Source organism: Hemiscyllium ocellatum, chromosome 5 (genome assembly GCF_020745735.1).
Source record: "Hemiscyllium ocellatum isolate sHemOce1 chromosome 5, sHemOce1.pat.X.cur, whole genome shotgun sequence".
In the NCBI taxonomy this organism is placed as follows: domain Eukaryota; kingdom Metazoa; phylum Chordata; class Chondrichthyes; order Orectolobiformes; family Hemiscylliidae; genus Hemiscyllium; species Hemiscyllium ocellatum.
The window spans coordinates 86,202,698-86,218,805 of record NC_083405.1 but is presented as its reverse complement, the minus strand read 5'-3'; positions in this window follow the sequence as shown (position 1 = coordinate 86,218,805).

Here is a 16,108-nt window from a genome sequence, read left to right as displayed (position 1 = left end):
CCTCAGAGTCAAGAGGGCCTGGAATCAGGTACCATCTGCTCCAAAGATGTGTCTGAACAGGAACAGGAAATGAGTCCTTTGGTCTGTGTACAAAATCCAAGGCTTCAACTTCAGGGTGACCAACCATCTGTGATTTTACATTTTGTCCTGCATCCTATATGTTCGTTTGTGAGAATTTCTCAGACAGTATACATGTTACAGCCTGCCGGTCTCAACATTAAATTCAACAACTTCAGATGATTATCCCATCTCGACCCCTCTGTTTGCATCCTGCTCCGTAATTTTAACTTTTTTTGTATATTTCTTTCATTGTTCTGTTCCTCTTATTTCTTGATTGTCTTTTTTTCCCTCGCTCCCCACTCTCTCATCAACTTTTCCTCTCCTCTTCCCTTTTGCTAACCTTCTCCCCTGTTTTCCATTTTGCCTCTGCTTCACCCATTCCCCACATATTTTGTCACATATCACTGGCTTCAGCCTTGGTCATTCACAGCTCCTGATCTCCCTATAATCTCTCTATGCACTGTCATTCTCACCTCTTTATTGCTACCTTTGCTTCTGGAGCCATGACTCACCTTCTCTCAGCCTAGTATAAATACCTCCCTATTTCTCCTTTTTTGTTAGCTTTGACAAAGGGTCAGTTAGAATTGAAACTTCAGCTCTTTTCTCTCCTTACAGATGCTGCAAGGTGTGCTGAGATTTTTCAGTATTTTCTCTTTTTTGGTATGAGAGACTGCTGGCTTGTCTCCTCTTGCCACTGCCTTTATATCATTTGTTAGTTGTGCAATGCACATAGCCTGTATAGCCACAAGGATGTCTATAGGAGAATTAGTTAGCTGACATTCTGCCTTCAAATCTCAAAGCAAGTGCATTTGTTGCCAAGGTTGTGGAGTTCAGCAGATGGGTAGTTGGAGTGAGAGAATGGAGGCACATTCTTAGCCTCTTTTCCTGAGATTGTAGCTTTGTATGAAATTGTGGCTGCTGGTTGGACAATCTATCTTGACCATGTTAACCCCCATTTAGAATCTTGTATTTTTCAAATACTTCACCGATATAGATTAATTAAATGGCCAGCTCATTATCAACTGTAGCTGCCACAAATATGAAGTAGGAGCAAGAGAAGCCATTCAGCCCTTCAATTCGACTCAAATGTTCAATTAGAAAATGGCTGATTTACTTCAACAACATTTGTCTGCCATAGCTCCACAAATCCCTTAATGTCTTTAATACATAACAAACTCAATCTTCAATATACTCAACAGTTGATAGTCCTCTGGAGCAGAAAATTTCAAACATTCTGTACCTTCCAAGCAAGTACATTGCTCCTCTTCCTCAGTCCTAAATATCCTTATATTATTCAAAGTTTGTATTTCAGGACAGCATCCTTACTGTATTTACCTTGTCAACCTTGTACGATTTTTGCACATTTCACATTAGATCACTTCTCATTCTTCTAATCTCCAGATAATAGAGCCCCAGTCTATTTAATCTCCCCATCTGAGGCATTACTTTGATGAATCTTGAGTGTCTGTGAGAGAGTGTGTATATGTGTGTGTGTGTGTGTGTAAAGGGCTATAAGTCTGTGAGAGGATGCGTGTGTGCATAAGTGTGGGAGCATATGTGTGAGTGTATGAGAGAGGATCTGTGTGAGTGCATGGGTCTGTAGGTGTGTCTGCATGTGTGTGTGTCTGTCTGCGAGTGTCTGTGTAGTGCAGTGGGGTCACCTGTAGTGTGACATTAGCTCAAGGTGCTGGTTGAGGCCATCTCTATGGGTGCCAAACTTGGCTGTCAGCCTCTGCTTGGCCACTTTGCGTTGTTGCCTGTCCCAAAGTTTTCCTTGGAGGATGGTCACCCGAAGGTCCGAGGTCAAATGTTCCCTCCAACTGGGAGGGAACACTCCTGTCTGTTGATTGTTGTGCAGTGCCCATTCATCCGTTGCCATAGCCTCTGCTCTGGCTCACCAATGTACCATGCCTCAGTGCATCCTTGCCTGCAGCGTATGAGATAGACAACGTTAGTTGAGTCACATGAGTACCTGCTCCGTACATGGTGGGATGTGTCCCCACGTGAAATGATAGTATCCGTGTCAACACTCTCACACGTCTTGCAGCATCTACCATGACAAAGTTGTATGGTGTTGTCCTGAAAGCCGGGCAGTTTGCTGCAAACAATGATTTTACTGCTCCTTGGATGCTGCCTGAACTGCTGTGCTTTTCCAGCACCTCTCTAATTTAGACTCTGGTTTCCAGCATCTGCAGTCATTGTTTTTACCCCTCAAACAATGATCTGTTTGAAGTTTGGTCATTGTTTAAAGGTGAGATTTGGAGGCATGGGGAAGGTCTTGGTGAGGTGCATATGAGGGCACCCTTGAGTACTTCCAAGTGTCTTTCACATTCCTCCTCATCTGGACAGATCCTGTGTATGTGTAGGGTTTGTCTGTGAGGGGATGGCTCTTTTAATATGTTTCGGGTGGAAGCTGGAGAAGTGTAGCATTGTGAGGTTATCTGTGGTAGAGTGCGGTGCTGAGGTGCCCATCCTTGATGAGATGCATGTGTCCAAGAATGGGACAGACACTAGAGATTAGTCCATGGTGAGTTTGATGTGGAATGAAACTCTTTGATGTCACTGTTTAGTTGTTTCAGTGACTCCTCACCGTGGGTCAAGAGGAAGAAAATGTTATCAATATACCTGGTGTATAGTGTTGGTTGGAGGTCCTTGTAGAGAAGAAGTCTTGTTTGAACCTATGCGTGAAATTGTTGACACATTAGGGTTCTAATTTGGTCCCCACAACTGTTCTGTGTGTCTGGATGAAGAACTAGTTGTGAAAGGTGAAAATGTTGTGGTCGAGGATAAACTGGACGAGTTGCGGAACAGTGCTCAAAGATTGGCAGTTGTTGGTGTTGAGTACTGAGGCTGTTGCCACAATGCTGTCATTGTGGGGAATGCTCGTGTAGAGTGCTGAAACGTCCATTGTGACGATGAATGTTCCTGATTCAACTGGTCTGTGGGTGCTGAGTTTCTGTAAGTAATCTGTAGTGTCATGACAAAAGCTGAAGATCCCCTGAACACAGACACTCACACAGGCAGACACTCACTCACAGACAGATGGACGCATATAGACACACACACACATACACTTTTACTGACCCATTCTCATTTTTTTTATTTCAAAAATATACTTTATTCATAAAATAATTTGATGGTCTGTACAGTTGATCATGCCTTACATATGTAAACATTTACATATAGAGATCAGAATTTATCATTTTTATATACAGGTCTGTACGTTTATCAATCATATGTCCATATATTTAGCTGAGGCGTCAGCTGAGCACAAATGACTGCGTGGGCCCCCTGTTCTTCTTTAGGCAGGCAGATATTACATGATGGTCTTGCCCTACCGTGCCTTGGTGGCAGCTGCCCCAAGCTTCAGCGCGTCCCTCAACACGTAGTCCTGACCTTGGAATGTGCCAGGCTGCAACACTCAGTCAGGCTCAACTCCTTCAGCTGGAAGATCAATAGGTTTCGGACCGCCAGAGAGTGTCCTTCACCGAGTTGATGATCATCCAGGCACAGTTAATGTTCGTCTCGGTGTGCGTCCCGGAAAACAGATTGTAGATCACAGAGTCCTGCGCCACAATGCTGCTCGGGATGAACCTCGACAAACACCACTGCATTCCTCTCCAGACTTCTTCTGCGTAGGCACATTCCAGAAGGAGGTGTGTGACCGTCTCGTTTTCCCCCCCACCGTAGCCGCTTCGAGGGCAGCAGCGTGCGGTGCGGCTGAGAGTCGGGGCGTGCATAAAGGATCTCACAGGCAGAGCCCTTCTCACCACCATCCAAGCCATGTCTTGGTGCTTGTTGGAAAGTTCTGGCGATGAGGCATTCTGCCAAATGGCTTTGACAGTCTACTCAGGGAACCGCTCGATAGGATCTGCCCTCTCCTTTTCCCGGGGGTCTCAAGGACACTACGTGCTGACCACTTCCTGATGGACTTGTGGTCAAAGGTGTTTTTCTTCATAAACTTCTCCACGAAGGACAGGTGATACGGAACGGTCCAACTACTCGGAGCGTTCCGCGGCAGCGAGGTCAGGCCCATCCTTCGCAACACCGGGGACAGGTAGAACCTCAGTACGTAGTGACACTTGGTGTTTGCGTTTCAGGGATCCATGCACAGCTTGATGCAGCCACACACAAAGGTGGCCATCAGTGTGAGGGTGGCATTGGGTGTATTTTTTCCCCCGTTGCCCAGATCTTTGTACAGCGAGTCTCTTCGGACCGGTCCATCTTTGACCTCCACATAAATTGGAAGATGGCCCGGGTGACTGCAGCGGCACAGGTTCTGGGAATAGGTCAGATCTGTGCCATGTATAACAGCAATGACCGTGCCTCATACCTGATGACCAGGTTTTTTTCCCATGATGGAGAGTGACCGTAGCTTCCATCTGCCCAGTTTCTGCCTCACTTTGCTGATACACTCCTCCCAAGACTTGGCGCACGCCCCAGTCCCCCCGAACCAAATACCCAGCACCTTCAGGTGGTCGGTCCTGACAGTGAAGGGGATTGAGGATTGGTTGGCCCAGTTCCCGAAGAGCATGTTTCGCTCTTGCTTTGGTTTACCTTGGCCCCCGAGGCCCGTTCGAACTGGTCACATATGCACATGAGTCTGCGCATGGACAGAGGATCCGAGCAGAAAACAGCAACATCATCCATGTACAGGGAGGCCATAACCTGCAGGCCCCAGCTGCCAAAAATAGTCACCCCTCTCAGGCTCGCAATCTTCCTGATAGACTCAGCAAATGGCTCTAGGCAGCACACAAACAAGGCAGGAGAGAGAGGGCAGCCCTGCCTGACTCCAGATCTGACTGGGAAGCTATCTGATTCCCACACATTGATTGAGACTGCACTGACAATGTTGGTGTAGAGCAGTCTGATCCAATTGCAGGTTCCCTCCCCAAAGCCCATTTTGGAGTGAACATCTCTCAAAAACCTGTGTGATATCCTGTCAAAGGTGTTCTCATGGTCCAGGCTGATCAGGCAAGTGTCCAACTCTCTGTCCTGCACGTAGGTGATCGTATCCCTGAGGAGTGTGAAACTCTCAGCGATCTTCCTGCACTGGTTTGGTCAGGGTGGATAACTAATCCCAGAGCAGACCTGACACGGTTCGGAGGGTCGGTATGGACTTGTTGGGCCAAAGGGCCTGTTTCCACACTATAGGGAATCTAATCCAGAAAAATTGCAAGGAAAAGCATCAATCATAGATCATGGCTTTTTTCAGCCTCAAAAGCCCTTAAGCTCTACCAGCCAGGAAGGATTAAGAAGAATCTGCCTCAAATATGTTTGCTGCTGAAATTTGTTGCCATATGTCCTAAATAACAATCATGACCGCACATTTAAAAGTAGATGCTCTTGTAGTTCTTTTATTCATTCATGGGATGTGGGCGTCACTGGCTGGCCAACATTTAATGTCCGTCCTTGGTTGCCCTTGAGAAAGTGTGGTGAGCTGCCCTTTTGAACTGCTACAGTCCAGCTATTGTGGGTTTACCCACAATGCCATTTGGGAAGGTATTCCAGGAATTTGACCCAGCAACAGTGAAGGAACAGCGATATATTTCCAAGTCAGAATGATGAGTAGCTTGGAGGAGAACTTGCAGCTGGTGGTATTCCCATGTATCAGCTGCCCTTGTCTTTCTGTTTGGAAGTGGTTGTGGATTTGGAAGGTGCTGTCTGAGGATCTCTGGTGAATTTCTGCAGTGCATCATGTAGACAGTGCACACTGCTGCTGCTGAATATCGATGGTGCAAGGAATGGATATTTGTGGATGTGATGCCACTCAAGCGAGCTGCTTTGTCCTGAATGGTGTCAAGCTTTTGAGTGTTGTTGGAGCTGCACCTATCTATGTAAGTGGGGAGTATTCTATCACACTCCTGACTTGTGCCTTGTTGATGATGGACGTGTTTGGAGTCAGAAGATGAGTTACTTGCTACAGTGATCCTAGCATCTGACCTGCTCTTGTAGCCACTTCTGTTTGTTGTGGGTGTGGGTTCACTTGAGTTTCTGGTCAATGGTAATCCCAAGGAAGTTGATAGTGTGGATTCAGGAATAGTAACACTATTCAAGGGGCAGTGGTTAGATTGTTTCTTATTGGGGGTGAGCATCATTACCTAGAAGTTGCGTGGCACAAAAGTGACTTACCACTTGTCAGCCCACACCTGGATATTGCCCAGATCATGCTGCATTTGAATGTAGACTGCTTCAATGTCTGAGAAGTTGTGAATGGTGCTGAACATTGTGCAATCATTAACAAACATTCCCACTTCTGATCTTATGATGGAGGGAAGGTCATTGATGAAGCAGCTGAAGGTGGTTGGGCCTAGGCACTGCCCTGAGGGACTCTTGCAGCGATGTCCAGGAGCTGAGATAATTGATCTCCAACAACTCCAACCATCTTCCTATGTGCCAATTATGAGTCCAACCAGTGGAGAGTTTCCCCCAATACCCGTTGATTCCAGTTTTGCTAGGGCTCCTTGATGCAGCACTCAGTCAAGTGCTGCCTTGATGTCAAGCGCTGTTACTCTCATTCCACCTCTGGTGTTCAACTTTTTTGTCTATGTTTGAACCAAGACTTTAATGAGGTTAGGAGCTGAGTGGCCCTGGTGAAACTCAAACTGGGCAGCAATGAGCAGGTTATTGCTGAGCAGGTGCTGCTTGTTAACTCTGGTGATAACACCTTTCATCACTTTACTGATTGGGCGGTAATCAGCCAGTTAGGACTTGTCCTGCTTTTTATGTACCAAACAGACCTGGGCAATTTTCTACATTGTTGAGTAGATGCCAGTGTTGTAACTGTAGTGGAACAGCTTGTCTAAGGGAGCAACAAGTTCTGGAGCACAAGTCTTCACCACTACTGTTGGAATGTTGTCAGGGCCCATAGATTTGCAGTATCCACTACAGTGGTGGTATCCTTAATTCAGCTGGAAGAACAACATCTCATTTTCTGCTTGGGCACCCTGCAGCCATCAGGACTTAGTATCAAATTCAATAACTTTAGAGCCTGAGCACCTTCTTCCATTGTCTTACCCCAAAACCCTGCACACCAGGCCTTGTCACCACATGGGCTGCTTTGATCACAGCCAGCCAATTTCTACCCTCTGATGATCCCCACTAGTAGTTATTTCTTTCTCCTTGGCTCACCATTATCTATTCTTTTGTCTGCCCAACTGCTATTTTCTCACTGTTGGGGGTCCATCTTCAGCTATTGCTACCTCCTCTCCCCATCCAGTCTTTACCATATTTACTAACTTTTCCGAGGTACAATCTGTTCTGAAGAAGGGTCACTAGATCTGAAAAGATTAATCTGCTTTGTCTTCAGGAATGCTGCCAGACCTTTTGACTGTCTTCAGCAATTCTGATTAACTTTCAGAAATTACCCTGATGCCAAGAGCAGACTCTCATCCTTTGAGTTCAAAGTTTTGTCCATATTTGGATCAAACATGCAACAAGGTCAGGTGCTGAGAAGATCTGGTGGAATGCGTACTGACCATAGGTGACCAGGTTATTGCTCTATAACTGCAGTTTGATCAGACTATTGGTGACACCTTCCATCACTTTGCTGATAATTGAGAATAGGGGTGACAACTAAAATGCTGAGTAACCTCAACAGGTCTGGCAGCTTCATAATTGCTAACTGATAATTAACTGAATTGGATCAATCCCCTTTTGTGTGGACAGGACATACTGGGACACTTTCCATATTTTGGGTCTGTGTTTGGAACAGGCTCAAATGGCCCATGACTTTACTGTCAGCTGTTTCTTGACACTGCATGGAGTAGATTGGTTTGTCTGAAGATTGAATTCTGTGTTGACAGGCCAAAAAATGGATTGTCATTCCTGATTGCAAATGATTTTTTTGTGGAATATTAAATGTTCAATCTACACATCTCCTATTCTTAGGATAAATAACCAAATAGTTTAAAACATCCATGGAATGTAAAGCAAAATATGAAGCATATGACTCACTTTAGTTGATTATTATATTTGCTTAAGATAGAAACGTAATTTACAATATATTGGTGCTATTTAATTTTGCTTGTAACAAATTTTATTCTTTCTTTTTGCATTCTCTGTCATTAAATTATTGACTTTTTGTGTTTGCTTTTTGAAATGTGTAATCTTGCTTATACTGAGTCAGACTGCTGTCCAATATATTATCATGTTGTTGAAAACATTTTTTTGTAATTGCACTTTTGCCACTTTGTCTTTTTTTTTCCTTTGTTAGCCAGAATTCTTAATAATACATGTACAAATGTCGGAACACCAGCACTGCTACTGATATTGTATGTTTGTACTGAATTTTCAGTATTTGTGTTGCAGAATTTGTAATGGCTGGATTAACTGCCTGAGAGAGGATGCAGATAAAAATGGAGCAAAAAACAAAAAAAAAGTAGAAGGCAAATATTTAGTGGAGCTGTTACTGGAAAAATTAAGCCGTTTTTCAAAATTTTAAGGTAGATCATGGTATATAAGTTGACTTCATGCGTAAGTGACCCCTGTTTTTTTTCAGCAGCAAAAGTCATGTTTTAGCTTACAGTAGATGTATACTAATTCCCTTACAGCTGGTATTTGACTAACAAACAGGTTGATAATTTCCAATGCACAACCAAAGGATCATGCTCTGCCATTTCCACAAACTCTAGCAGAATGCTACCACAGAGCACATGTTTGTGTTCCTTCCATTGTCAGTCTTCTGTGATTTTTACTTGTACCTTCTTCAATGTATGCACTGCACATAGTATAGTATCTTCTATATCAGAAAGACCAAAGGCAGACCTGGTGACTACTTTGTAAAATGCCTCTTGGCTATCCATAAAAATGACCTGAACTTCCACTTACTTGCCATTTCAGTGCACCATTTTTACTTTCATGCCAGCATTTCCATCCTGGGCCTCCTGCAGTTCTCCAGCAAAGACCAATGCAGGCTGGAGGAACTGTGCTGAAAATGTGTTGCTGGAAAAGCGCAGCAGGTCAGGCAGCATTCAAGGAGCAGGAGAATTGACATTTCGGGCATGAGCCCTTCTTCAGGAATGAGGAAAGTGTGCCAACCAGGCTAAGATAAAAGGTAGAGTAGAGGTACTTGGGGGAGGAGCGTTGGAAATGCGATAGATGGAAGGAGGTTAAGGTGAGGGTGATAGGCCAGAGTGGGGGTGGGGGCAGGGATGTCAGGAAGAAGATTGCAGGTTAGGAAGGTGGTGCTGAATTCGAGGGTTAGGACTGAGACAAAGTGGGGGGAGGGGAAATGAGGAAACTGGAGAAATCTGAGTTCATCCCTTATGGTTGGAGGGTTCCTAGGCGGAAGATGAGGCACTCTTCCTCCAGCCATCGTGTTGCTATGGTCTGGCTATGGAGGAGTCCAAAGACCTGCATGTCCTTGGTGGAGTGGGAGGGGGAGTTGAAGTGTTGAGCCATGGGGTAGTTGGGTTGGTTGGTCCGGGTGTCCCAGAGGTGTTCCCTGAAACGTTCTGCAAGTAGGCGGCCTGTCTCCCCAATATAGAGGAGGCCACATCGGGTGCAGCGGATGCAGTAAATGATGTGTGTGAAGGTGGAAGTGAATTTGTGGCGGATATGGAAGGATCACTTGGGGCCTTGGAGGGAAGTAAGGGGGGAGGTGTGGGTGCAAGTTTTGCATTTCTTGCGGTTGCAGGGGAAGGTGCCGGGAGTGGAGGTTGGGTTGATGAGGGGTGTGGACCTGACGAGGGAGTCACGGAGAGAGTGGCCTTTTCGGAACGGGGATAGGGGAGAGGAGGAAATATATCCCTGATGGTGGGGTCCGTTTGGTCCTCTACTTTTTGTCATTTACATAAATGATTGGATGTGAGCATAAGAGGTATAGTTAGTAAGTTTGCAGATGACACCAAAATTGAAGGTGTAGTGGACAGAGAAGAAGGTTATCTCAGATCTTGACCAGATGGGCCAATGGGCAGATGGAGGTTAACTTAGATAAATGCATGGTGCTACATTTTGGGAAAGCAAATCTTAGCAGCACTTATATACTTAATGGTAAGGTCCGAGGGAGTGTTGCTGAACAAAGAGACCTTGGAGTGCAGCTTCATAGCTCCTTGAAAGTGGAGTCGCAGGTAGATAGGATAATGAAGAAGGTGTTTGATATGCTTTCTTTTATTAGTCAGAGTATTGAGTACAGGAGTTGGGAGGTCATATTGCAGCTGTACAGGACATTGGTTAGGCCATTGTTGGAATATTGCTTGGAATTCTGGTCTCTTTCATATCGGAAAGATGTTGTGAAACTTGACAGGGTTCAGAAAAGATTTACAAGGATTTTGCCAGGGTTGGAGGATTTGAGCTATAGGGAGAGGCTGAACAGGCTGGGGCTTTTTTCCCTGGAGCATCGGAAGCTGAGGGGTGACCTTATAGAGGTTTACAAAATTATGAGGGGTATGGATGGGATAAATAGACAAAGTCTTTTCCCTGGGATTGGGGAGACCTGAACTAGGTTTGGGTTGAGACGGGAAAGATATAAAAGAGACCTAAGGGGCAACTTTTTCACACACAGGGTGGTACGTGTATGGAATGAGCTGCCAGAGAAAGTGGTGGAGGCTGGTACAATTGCAACATTTAACAGGCATTTGGATGAGTATATGAATAGGAAGGGTTAGAATGGGCCGGGTGCTGGCAGGTGAGATTAGATTGGGTTGGGATATCTGGCCGGCATGGATGGTTTGGACCGAAGGATCTGTTTCCATGCTGTACATCTCTATGACTCTATGACTCTCAGATTTGTCTATCAGTGGTAGAGAATATATCCCTGGTAGTCTAAACAGAATAGGAAGCAGTGGTTACAATTTACCCATCATTAGCTTAGGTGGAGTTCAATATAGCATTAAGATTAATTCTTCCAGAACCATTACATTATACAACTTAGCATCATAAAGTTCTTACAACTCAGAAAGAGGCCCTTCAGCCCATCATGTTTGTGGCAGTCGACAAATATCCTGTATTCCTAATTGCATTTTCCAACATGCAGCCTGTATTTTTGTATGTAAGAGTTCATCTAAGTAGTTCTTAAATGGTTTAAAAGTAGCCTCCTCTACTATCCTTTCATGTAATGAGTTCCTGATACTGACAACCCTGTTGGTGCAATGTCTTTTTCAATAAATTCCATCTGAATCCCCTGTATCCTAATTGATTAATGGCCCTTCTACTATGGGGAAAGTTTCTCACTATCTACTTTCCCTTTGCCTCTCAGAACTTTGTACACCTATATTATATCTTCTGTCAGCATTCTGTGCTCTAACATCTCTCACATTTTTCCCCCCTGTAGTTAATCAATATACGTTTACTTTCCACTATCACTCCTTGCCCCGTCCAAGTCTCTTCACAAATGCTTGTGGTCAGGACATCTCACAATTTTCCCAAGATATTGTCTCTTCAGACTTGCAAGAATTGCAGATATTCTGCTTAAAGACTGTTGATCTATATTCTGATCTCTGGATCGTTTCCTGCTGGAGGATTGTTTATACCTGGTGTATGCTTTGTCTAGGATGTCACTCCTGGTAGACCTGGTTGTTTGTCCGATGCCAGATCGAGAGCTTTAAATCACCTAAAATCCCTTTGTAGAGGAACTCTAACCTGGTAACTCAGGGAATTCTCCATTACATCATCTGAGGGATCTTTAATCTTATGAATGTCCAAAATGCGCCATAGTTGCTGTATTTCTTTTGTGTAGTGTCCTGGATTTCTGGACCAGGTAATATTCATTTAGTTTTCTGCAATGTCTTCGTTGTTCAGACTAAGCAATTTCTTCCTTTTGAGATCATCTGGAGTCTTGTGGATATGAGTTTGGCATTCATGTAGCTGGATAGAACTCCACTTTGTTCAAACAAATGTTTACTTTCAATCTGCTAGTACATCTAGGTTGAAGTATATTAGCTTTTTTATGTCAGCTTGTTGATTATGTTGGGCAACTTCAGCCACCTACCGTGGTTGTTTAACTGATGAACTAGATAGTTTCACATCCTTCATCTGGTTCCTAAAAGATGGTTGCTCACTCAGCAATATCTGTGTCATTTGTATTAACTGCTCTGGCTGAGAAGCCAGAGGATTGAACATTTCCACCAGTCCTGTAAAATATGTGACTTCTTTCCTGTTGAAAGAATGGAACAATTTGCTTATGCCCGCATAGCTAATCTCACCGCATGCTTATTATGGAACCCAAACAGTAAACCCAATGAAACCTTCTGTGGAGAGAAAGTCAGCTAATGTTTCATGTCTAGAAGACTCTTGGTAATGTTAGCTTGCTTCCTCTCCACGAATGTTGCCTTACTCGCTGTCATTTCCAGCATTCCAGCATCTGCAGTGATTTACTCCTCAAATGAAACTTTCTATTGGTTGCTCCTTGGCCATGTGCTAGACAAAGGCTTATTTTAGAACCAGTTGTTTTCTTGACTGTAGTCAATCTCTTTTGCTAGCTTAAGGATGTTGAAGCCAAGACGTGCTTGTTGGCTCAAAAGTGGACCACATCAGATTTTAAACTCGGATATGCTATTTGTGTGGTAGTGTTATCAGAAGCATAACTTTAAAAAGGAAGGAGAAATAATACGTTCACAAAATTTTGAACAGAGTGCTCTATCAGTGTGTTTTTTTTTAACTTAGATCCTATACGTTAAGCATATTTGATATGTTGGCAGCATTTTTCCAGAATTTGAAAATGCAAAATAAATATTGTTTGGCATTTGCTTTGAACGGTCTCCACTTAAATTTTGAAACTGTCTTCCTCTCTCAATCATTTTAGCTGTCTGACTAGTGAAGTGGGAAGTGTGTAACTACTTAGCCACTCACCAGAAGTGAAACAATTGGACTGATAGATTAACTGCAAGAATGATGTTAACCATGATGTCTGATCTCTCGGCACAAGTAAACTGGGAAGTGAGGGCTGATTCTTCCCTGGCCTACGATAACTCTCCCACCAGAGGGTGCTGCTGTACCTGGGGATTGGTCTCACCTCATATTTATGCTTCAAAACGTGCTAGGTGGTAAACAGCCAAGTTACATGTGACTTTTTTTTATTCTTAAGGGTGGAAGCCTTACTACTAATTAATCAACAGCATAATTGCAGTTGTTGATGTTGAAGGCAATTTGCTTGAACTTAGAATAGTTTCAAATTTGATCCTATGAGCTGATATATAGATATTTTCTAATCAACCTGCTCAGAAACATTATGATACATCCAACTTACATTGATCAAAGCAATTTATATTTTAGACCGATAATTTCTGAAATTAGTTGACTGCCAACCCATATAAGATACTGCGTTTTGCCATTTTCAGACCATTTTCAACTATTAAGGACAGAATTTCTATGTCATAGACAAGTTACGGGAATTTGGAAACTTTAATTTGGGAAAGAAAATCCTGAAGCGATGCAGTTGTTGTTCTGGGGCATGGAATGGGTACAAGTGTGCTGGAGTTGGCTCCAACAGCCTTGGAATAGTTCAGAAGTGACCTCAGGTGCTGGGTTCAAAGAAGATTGGATCAAAGGCCCACCAATTGTTTTGATCAATAATAGGCCATGTAGTTCTCACCTGCTTCTCTCACTCTCCATGCCCCTATTTACTCTTTAAACGTTTTAGTGTCAACGCATGACACATCATCCCAAAATGCTATGATACCTTATATTGCCCTATGACAAGTTATTGCCAACTGATACCAACACATGCTCCCACCAACTACCTTGACCTTACACTTTCCATGACATTGTCTTTGGCAAGATAGTGGCTCAGTGATGTTGTTGCTGGATTATTAATCCAGAGATCCAGATAATCTTCTGGGGACCTGAGTTCAAATCTCACCGTGGCTGATGATGAAAGTTTTGATCAATATAACTCTGCAGTTAAAAGTTTAATGATGGACTGTTGTTGATTGTTGTAAAAAGTCATCTGGTTCACTAATGTCCTTTTGGGAAGGAAACTGCCATCCTTAGCTGGTCTTGCCTGCAGGTTACTCCAGACTTACAACAATGAGGGTGAGCAGGGATGGTCAACAAATACTGACCTAACCAGTAATGCCAACACTCTATGAATGAGTGAAAAAAAAACAATATTCATCATGAGTGGATCTCCGATAAGATGAAATAAGATACATTTCTAAGTACTTATTTCAGATTTCATGATATAAAAATTCTCTTTCATGAAAGCACATTCAATATATTTATTGTATTCATAACCCAACCTCCACTGCATGATAATGATCACAGAATAATATAGTGATAAAAGAACAATATCCCGTTATGGCACAGACAGCCTCACAGGGAGCTAACACCTTCAATATATTATCTGAGCCGACATGACACCAATTGTTAAAGTTCACTTGAGAATGTAAGTTTTTAAAAAAAAGTTTTGCGATTTACATATGAAAGAACTGAAACCAACATGGTCATTCTTACAGCTGAGAGACTTAGCAACAATCCAGGTCTTTTTCAATATATAATTTCAGTTACATCACACTGTAAACTTTTGCTATAAATTCTGTGTCTTACAATCTTATTCTCCACAATCACCTGATGAAGGAGCAGTGCTCCGAAAGCTAGTGCTTCCAAAGAAACCTATTGGACTATAACATGGTGTTGTGTTGTTTTTAACTTTGTACACCCCAATCCAACACCGGCGTCTCCAAATTATGAAATTTTATTAGCTACTGTCTTCAGCTAGAAACAAAATTGCTTGTGAGATGAATGAAGAGGGTGAAACCTTACATTTATATTGTGTCTTTCCTGTCCTATATTACTTTCAAAATCTGTTATTGCTCTGTAGAAAATTGGCCAGTTAATTTGTACTACTAATTTCTCCAAACAGCAATAAGTAGTGTGTGGATAATGTCGATGGGGACACTAGTTATTCATCACTTGAACAGGAATGCTGTAGGAGTTTTTATGCCGACCTGAATGAGTAGCTGGAGTATCAATTTAGCATCCCATGGCACCTTTGACAATGCTTCATTCTATGGGTACTTCAGTAGATTGCGAGTTTAGATTATGTCTTCAAGTAAGTAGGACTCGAATCTATAACTTCGGACTCATATGAAAGTTCTGCTGATCAAGCAAGCTGACATGATACTGACTGTCTGATGCTTCAGTTTACATTTAAGAAAAACTTGGTATTACCTTAAAGTTGTGTGTTTTTAAAACTTTCCTCCCTAGAGTGGACTTGATTACTTAAGTGTCAAATCTGATTTGGTGAAGTGCCACAATCATAAAATGTGGTTTAGGTTGCAGCTGTGGCCCATTGATGCTTGAGCACTGGCTATACACTGAACAGTGGCGTAGATTCCTCTCACCATCATGGAGCCAGTTGTGTACAACAACCAACCACAACCGACAGCCGGTCAGCAAGTCTGTGTCTGTGGTTGCATATGTGCCGGAAGACAAAAATAAGTTCGATAGGATCAATTTCAAGACAATAAAGGCTTGGATCTTCTGATTGAATTAGCAATGAACATTGAGAAATTTGCGCATCGGAAACCAGAGCATGTTCTGACATGTGGACATGGATGATATTTACCTGGGTATTTCAGGCTTGTAATATGAAGAGATATAGTGCCCAAAAACCTGTGCGGTTGCCTATAACATTGAGGCCCAATTCAGGGGCGTTGGCTAGGTCCCTAAATTTTCCCACAGAAGTATTCCAAGTCTCACAGAACTGTAAATACAAGCACAGAACCTGGATTTGAAGGAATTAATAGCAGCAGTTGTAAAAGTAAAATCTCAAAACGTATGTAACTTAAAAGTGCTGACTAACTAGGATGCACCCATAGTCCCTCAACCCCCAGCTTGCAACAACCCCCGCACACCCTCCCCTCCCACCCTCCCCACCCCATTCTCTCCAAAACACTCCTCCATCCTTTACAAACCACCTGACCCCAAACACCCGACTTGTCAACTGTTAATCCCTTCCATAATAAAAAAACGGGCCCAGATCTTCTGCTGATTGGATGCAAAGAAAAATACAACTTTGGGTTTTTAGGAATTTTCTATTGGTCTGTCTGGGACCAGAGCCTTCTCTGTGAAGCAGTTGAAGAATCCATGCAGCCAGCAGTGAAGTCGA